Genomic DNA, 8,676 nt, shown 5'->3' on the forward strand with positions numbered 1-8,676 from the left:
TTGCAGCGTCCCCAAACAGTAGTTTGCGCCCACATATATGGCATCGCCATACCCGGGAGAACCCGCTTAACGTTTTATGAGGCATTTGTCTTCAGTGGCACAAACTGGGCACAACATATTATGCACTAAAATGGCATACCAGTGGAAAATTGCAATATTCACACCATCAGCTGTGCTTTAACCCCTTTGAGCACTATGATTTAATAGCACGTCATGGTGCGGGGGTTGATGTATGGAGCGGGCTCACGAGCTGAGCCCGCTCCATACGCTGCGGGTGTCGGCTGTGTATTACAGCTGACACCAGGGACTAACGGACAGGAACAGCGATCGCGTTGTTACAGGAGTCTGTAAAAATAACAATATACTGCAATACATTAGTATCGCAGCATATTGTACCCGCAATCCAATGATCGCTGGTACAAGTCCCCTAAGGGGACTAATAAAATGTGTAGAAGAATTAAAGTTATTAGTAGTGAGAAAGAAAAAAAAAAAGTTAAAACAAAAAACCTTTTCCCATTTTTCTTCAAAAGTAATGTAAAAAAATAAACAGAATTGATATCGCTACGTCCGTAAAAGGCCGAACTATTACAATATACCATTATTTAACTCGCACGGTGAACACCGTATAAAACGTAAATAATTTAAACCGCCAAAATCGCTGTAGTTTTTGTTTTTACCGCACGGCGAAAGCTGTAAAAACTAAAACCCCAAAAAATGGAAATCAGATTTTTTTTCCTATATTACTATATTTTCCTATTTTTTTTTCCGTTTCCCAGTACTTTTTATGGCACTTTAAATGGTATCAATAGAAACTACAATTCCTCCCGCAAGAAATAAGCTCTCACATCACTCTACTGACGGAAAAAGAAAAAAGTTATGGCTCTTGGAAGGCGGGTAGTGAAAAACGAAAATAAGAAAGCAAAAAATGGATCAGTCCTGAAAGGGTTAATTCATTTCTAATGAAAAAATGTATGACCACATGTGGGGTATTTCCGTACCCGGGAGAAATTGCTTTATAAAAATTGGTTGTTTATTTCTCCTTTATCCCTTGTGAAAATGAGAAATTCAACATTTTAGTGGGAAAAAATTGTGATATTAATTTTCTCCGCCCAATTCTAATAAATTCTGCAAAAGACCCGTGGAGACTAAATGCTCACTATACCCCTAGAAAAATTCCTTGAGGGGGGTTTCCAAAATGGGGTAACTTGGGGGGCTTCCACTGTTTTGGTCTCTCCAGGGCGTTGCAAAGGCGGCATGGCACCGAAAAATAATCCATCAAAATCCGTGCTCCAAAATCCAAATGGCGCTACTTCCCTTCTGAGCGCTGCCATGGGTCCAATCAGAAGTTTATTACCACATATGGGGTATTGCCGTAATCAGGAGAAAATGCTTTACAAATGTTGTGGTTCTTTTTTTCCTTTATTCCTTGTAAAAATTTAAAATTTCTATGCTTTTTCAGAGAAAAAGTTGATTTTCATTTTCACTGCCTAATTCCACAAAATTCTGCAAAAAACCTGTGTGGTCAAAATGCTAACTATACCCCTAGATAAATTCCTTGATAGGTGTAGTTTCCAAAATGGGGTCACTTTTGGAGGGTTTCCCCTGTTTTGATCCCTCCAGGGGGTTGCAAACGCGACATGGAACCGAAAACCAATCCAGCAAAATCCGTGCTCCAAAATCCAAATGGCGCTCCTTCCCTTCTGAGCCTTGCTGTGGGTCCAATCAGCAGTTTATTACCACATATGGGATATTACCGTAATCGGGAGACATTGCTTTACATATGTTGGGGTGCATTTTCTTTATTATTTCTTGCAAATATTAAAAATTTCTATGTTTTTTCTGAAAAAAGTAGATTTTCATTTTTACAGACTAATTCTGATAAATTTAGCGAAAAACCTGTGTGGTCAAAATGCTAACTATACACCTAGATAAATTCCTTGAGGGGTGTAGTTTCCAAAATGGGGTAACTTTTGGGGTGTTTCCACTGTTTTGGCACCACAAGACCTCTTCAAACCTGACAAGGTGCCTAAAATATATTCTAAAAAAAAAAAAGGAGGCCCAAAATCCACTGGGTGCGCCTTTGCTTCTGAGGCCGGTGCTTCAGTCCATTATCACACTAGGGCCACATGTGGGATATTTCTAAAAACTGCAGAATCTGGGCAATAAATATTGAGTTGCATTTCTCCGGTAAAACCTTCTGTGTTACAAAAAAAAAAAAAATGTATTAGAAATTAATTTCTGCAAAAAAAAAATGAAATTTGTAAATTTCACCTCTACTTTGCTTTAATTCCTGTGAAACGCCTAAAGGGTTAAAACACTTTGTGAATGCTGATTCGAATACCTTGAGGGGTGCAGTTTTCAAAATGGGTGACTTCTGGGGATTTTCTAATATATAAGGCCCTCAAAGCCACCTCAGACTGAACTGGTCCCTGAAAAAATAGCCTTTTGAAATATTCTTTAAAATATGAGAAATTGCTGCTAAAGTTCTAAGCCTTGTAACGTCCTAGAAAAACAAAAGGACGTTCAAAAAACTATGCAAACATAAAGTAGACATATGGGAAATGTTAACTAGTAACTATTTTGTGTGGTATTACTATCTGTTTTACAAGCAGATACGTTTAAATTTAGAAAAATGCTAATTTTTGCTAATTTTTTTCTAAATTGTGGTGTTTTTCAGAACTAAATACCAAAATTATCGACAACATTTTCTCACTAACAAAGTACAACATGTCACGAGAAAACAATCTCAGAATCGCTTGGATAGGTAAAAGCATTCCAACGTTATTACCACATAAAGTAACATGTCAGATTTGAAAAAAACCGGCTGGGTCCTGAAGGCCAAAACAGGATGGGTCCTGAAGGGGTTAATAAATAAAATGGATAATTGAGGATCTTGTGGGGGAGTTTTTATTTCAATAAAAATAATATTTTATTACCGCCTGTCTGTTTGACGACATCAATTACTAAAGCAGGACTGGAGGAAGAGGATTGATTACTTACCGGTAATCCGTTTTTCATGAACCTATGAAAGCACCCCTAGAGAGACATCCCATTTGCTGGACAGGAATTTTGATCTTTGGGACACATCCAGTCTTTAGAAAGAACTCAGGATGAGAATGTTAACACACACACTTTTTATTTTTGCCACCTTAGTGAAAAGCTACCCCACACCGTAAATATATACTTATATACAAGAGATTCTAAGGAAGTTTACTGAAGCAGGGGGGGGGGGGGGGGGGAGGGAACTAGGGGGTGCGGTCATAGGTTAATGAAAAACCGATTACCAGTAAGTTACCGATCCTTTACCCTTTCACCTATGACAGCACCCCTGGAGATGTAAAATAGAACCCCAGTTTTTAGGGTGGAACTACAGCTTGTAGAACTTTCCTACCAAAAGCAAGGTCAGTGGCTGAATGCCACTGTAACCTATAATGCTTGATAAAGGTGTGGGGTGAACTCTATGTAGCAGCCCTGCAAATCTGGTCTAGCGATGCGTTGGCTCTTTCTGCCCAAGAAGTAGATACAGCACTAGTGGAATGAGCTCCAAAGAATTCTGGGGGATTAATGTACTGGCCCACATAGGCTAAGTGTATGGCCTGTTTAATCCACTGTGCTATGGTCAGTCTGCTGGCTGCCAAACCTCTATTTGGACCCTGGAACTGAATAAAGATTCTCTGAAATCCTCCAGTCCTTTGTGACATCTAGGTAGTGGACTAAACACCTCATGTCTAAATAATTAAATTCCTGCTCCTTTGGGGAGTTAGGCCTCATGCACACGAACGTATTTTTGTCCTCCCGTAAATACTGGCGTAAATACGGGTACTTGGTCACACGTATTCGACCCGTATTGCGCCAGTATTTACGGACCCGTGCCCGTAAATACGGGTCCGGTGTCACCCGTATTCACGGGCACGTTTTCGCTGCACAATTACACTGCAGTAATCGGCAGCCCTTCTCTTTATCAGTGCAGGAGAGAGAAGGGACAGCCCTTTCCGCAGAAAAAGTAAAAGAAATTCATACTTAGCCGGCCGTTGTCTTGGTGACCCTTCTCTCTTGACATCCAGTCCGACCTCCCTGAATGACGTGGCAGTCCATGTGACCGATGCAGCCTGTGATTGGCTGCAGCGGTCACATGGGCAGAAACGTCATCCCAGGAGGCCGGACTGGAGGCAGAAGCAGGGAGTTCTGGGTAAGTATGAAAGTCTTTTTTTTTACAGGTTGATCTATATTGTGATCGGAAGTCACTGTCCAGGGTGCTGAAAGAGTTACTGACGATCGTTTAACTCTTTCAGAACCCTGGACAGTGACTATTTACGGACGTCGCCTAGCAACGCTCTCGTAATTACGGGTGCACATGTAGTCATCCGTAATTACGGGAGCCCCATAGACTTCTATGGGCCTGCCCGTGCCGTAATTACGGCCTGAAATAGGACATGTTCTATATTTTTTAACGGCACGGGCACCTTCCCATAAGCATACGGGGAGGTACCCGTGGCCAATAGAAGTCCATGGGCCCGTAAAAACTTGCCGTAATTACGGGCGTTTTTACGTTCGTGTGCATGGGGCCTTATAGAAAGAGGGAAGAATACATTTCCTGGTCTTGGTGAAATTACCGTTGACAAGAAACCTGGTAAGATCTTCATAATTACCCTATCCTCCAACACCAAAGTGTAAGGAGGGAAGGCCGAGAGATTGAATTTCACTTACTCTCCGGGCAATGGTAACTGCTAGTAAAAAAAAAAAAAAAAAGTCATCTTTATAGTGAGTAATTTTAAAGACCGGGTTGTCTAAAGGTTTAAAGGATGAACCCACATGGCAGTCTGCTAGCTGATTGTCCCTCCCCCCTCAGATAGATAGCTGAAAGGGACAATAGATGCAGCTTGGCTAGGGGAAAAAAAAAAATCTATGTGGCTAAATTCATCAGAAGTCCTGATCTCGTACCCTGATGGTTTATGTACGCCACTGTAGTCGTATTGTCTGAAATACTTTTTACCCTCTTTCCTGAAAGCATAGGAATGGTGTATTTTATAGCCTGAAGTCCTGCCTCCAGCAGTATTTGGAAGATTTTATGGTGGTTTGAGGATCCCACTGACCCTGAAGGCAGAAATATTCACCATGTGCTCCCCACCCGCAAGGGCTGGCATCTGTTGTAATATTTTGGGTTGGAGACATGTCCCATGAAACACACTTCCTGAGATTTTCTATCCTCATCCGCCACCTGAGAGAGTCTGGCTACAGAGGAAAGGTGTAGGGAGTGATCTAGGGAGAATTTGCTCTTGACCCACTTCTACAATATGTCCTTCTGTAGAGGTCTGGACCTGAACTGTACCCATATTATGGCCAGGATACAGGTGGTTAGTAGACCCAGGACAGACATAGCGCTTCTGAAAAAAGTTAAGTTATCCAAAAAGGAGAGTCTAAAAGGATTCCCAAAGAAACCACATCTGTTGTACGTTGTTAAATTCGACTTGTTTATATTTATATTACATCCCAGATCTATTAAAGTCGATTGTAATGACTGTAGATGGAGTGTCTAAGTCTGAGCTGCGTCTGCGATTAAAAGGTCGTCTAGGGAGGGAATGATAAAAATGTCATTCGTTCATATATATGGTCATTTCTGCTATAAGTTTGGTAAAGACTCTCGGAGCCTGAGAGATGCCAAATGGGGAAACCCTGTATTGAAGGTGGATTAGGGAATCGTTTGTACCCGGATCTTCCCGATACCCCTGGTGCCGGTGGGCACCGGCGTAATAATGGGGGCTTACTGCTAGCCTTTTTACTGGCTAACATTAAGCCCCGCCTTAGTAATGGACGTCGTCAAACAGAAAACTGCCATTACAAGCGCTGATAACGTATTAAAAAAAACAGAGCCATAACTCCCTGTTCAAACAGATTTTTGGCGGGGAAACCACGTCGGAATCCACACCATAATACCCCTGAAATTGCCCCGCATAGATTTCAATGTGAAGCAGCGTGTCCTTTCTTGCCGCAACTTCCGCCACCGACCCGCTATTGAAATTAATGGGAAGCAAGCTCACTTCCAAGCCCTTTTTGGCCGTGGTCGTTGTATTAGAACTAATGGCAGCGGGCAAAAATCGCACCGAAAACAAAAAAGCGCAGGCAGTTAAAAATCTGCCTCAAAATTCCTGAATGAATTATGGGGCAGATTTTTTTTCTGCCTGCAAAAAAACTCTGAACAGGGCCTAAGGCTGGATTCACACGAGCGTGGCGTTTTAGCGCACACAAAAACGCGGCGTTTTGCATGCGCAAAAACCACTTACCAGCTCCGTGTGGCAGCAGCATTTGGATGTGGTGCTTTTCTGTTTACATTCATCCTTTTGACAGCTGTTGCGCGAATCACGCGCGTCCCACGGAAGTGCTTCCGTGCGGCATATATGGTTTTCAGGCACCCATTGACTTCAATGGGTGCGTGATTCGCGCAAAACGCTGAAAGAACGGACATGTCGTTACTTACTCAGCGTGAGTCCGCTGAAAAAAAAAATCACGCACATGTCCGCACGGCCCCATAGACTAATATAGGTCCGTGCGACGCGCGTGAAAATCACGCGCGTTGCACGGACGTAATTACCGTTCGTCTGAATAAAGCCTAAGAGTGGACACACAAGGCAGTTTTGCTGCGTGGCCGAAAAGCGCATGCGTTTTCACCGCAATTTTATCGATACGGTTTTTCGGCCGAGCGGCAACAGCACACTGTGTGACTAAACCCTAAGAAAATATATATATTGTGCAAAAGATTATCTTGCAGCACTCCAATAGGTGATAAAAAAATATTTGTAGTTTATACGCGCGCACGCCAGCTAGTAGTCTTGATCCAAATACAATGTAGATATCCAGAAATAAATCCAGCAGCACTCCGGCAATCAAGGTGAAAAAAAATGTGGTTTACTGTGCCAACATGGCAAGTGCAACATTTACGTCCCACCTTGAAAAAGGTCGATAGCTAGCTAGAGAGAGATATCGAGATAGCTCTCTAGCTAGCCATCGACCTTTTTCAAGGTGGGATAGCTCTCTAGCTGGTGGGATACACACAACCGTAGATCGAATAGTCCAACGAATACACGACGTAGTCCAAACGTTCCAGAGAAAACTAAAAAAGTTAAGAAAAAAGAAAAAAAAAAAAAAACGTACCTTCAGCAGTCTTCAGTCTTATCCCCTGCACCACAATAGAAACTAGACAATGAAAAATAACTTCCTTAGGGCATGTTCACACAGCGCTAGGGATGTCACAATACCAGAATTTGGACTTCGATACCGATACTTCGTTTAGTATTTAGTATTGCGGCCGTACAGCTAAGTATCGAAATACATGAAACAACGGTATCGAACCGTTTGGGGATGCAAAGTATTGTAACAGTATCGAAGTTTCGATGCATCGTGCATCCCAACACAGCGCTCAAAAAAAACAAAAAACTTGTAAACATGTCAAATACACGTTTTTTTGTTTAGCGCTTTTTAAAATACAAGCTTTCACGTGTTTTATGTACGCTTTTTGCCACATAATTAGAACTCTCACTGACTATGGGAATATTTGGAGCGTTTTACACACCAAAGAATTGACCAGATGCCTTTTTTTAATACTCGCGTAAAGAAGCGTGTTGTATGTACTTTACCATTGAAAGCGTTTGACGCGTTTTTTTGAGAATAATATGCACCAAAAAGCTTAGAAACTACACGCCGCGTGAACCTGTCAACTGAAAAGTCATTTACTACAGGGTCTTCCCTCTTGACTTTCATCATGGTTAGCCGTTTGGTGTGTCCTGGAGCTCTGCCAGCTACCATATGTAAAATCACTCCCAAAATGGCAGTTGGACAATGGTTGACAATTTGAAGACACCTCTTTCTGGCTTGTAGCCACAAATAGGGGGGGGGGGGGGTCTCCCTCACACATTTACAGCAGCTGAAAGTCAGGTTGCTTTACCCGATTCCCCTTGCTGCAATTCTGGGAAGTGATCCCTCTGGTGGTCAATATAGGAAAACATGCCAAATGATTATTACATTTTTCATACTTGCCAACTTGTGAAAGAAAAAAAAAAAACACAAAAAAAAAAACATTACACCAAAATAACGAAAAAAAAATAAAAAAAAAATAAGTCATTTGTTTACAATTTTTTCCCAATTCGTGACACATTCCCTTTAAACATTCTTGACAGGGAATTTCTTTGAAGTCCACTTTAATATAGGGTGTATTTGGAATATTGTAATGAATAATTTTTAATTGCGCGATACACCGCAACCAAAACATTAAAGGGGTAATCTGGTTTCAGAAAACAAACAAAAAAATCCAGCAGAACAATGAAATGTAACCTTCTACCCTTAGCCTAGCCCCTTTCATTAAGCTGCAGTTTTTCTTCTTTTCATGATAAATCTGAGTTATTTATTTAAATATTTCAACCCAGCTTTCTGTCACTACATAACTCCCGTTGGGAAGAAAAAAAAGTTGACTGTATGGCAATAGCCCAGGGACAGAAAGCGGACGGGACGACGACTGCAGCTCAAACAGGAGAATGGAGATACCTAGTTGTCCCCTAAAGCATGAATCCCAGTTGTCCCCTAAAGCATGCATAGACTGTTACGATGCAACGGCACAGGCAAATTTCAGCAGATCTCATATTATTAATCAAACTAAGAAAAGAATTGCACAGGGCAACTTGTCAT

This window comes from Rhinoderma darwinii, chromosome 1 (assembly GCF_050947455.1).
Source record: "Rhinoderma darwinii isolate aRhiDar2 chromosome 1, aRhiDar2.hap1, whole genome shotgun sequence".
Lineage (NCBI taxonomy): Eukaryota > Metazoa > Chordata > Amphibia > Anura > Rhinodermatidae > Rhinoderma > Rhinoderma darwinii.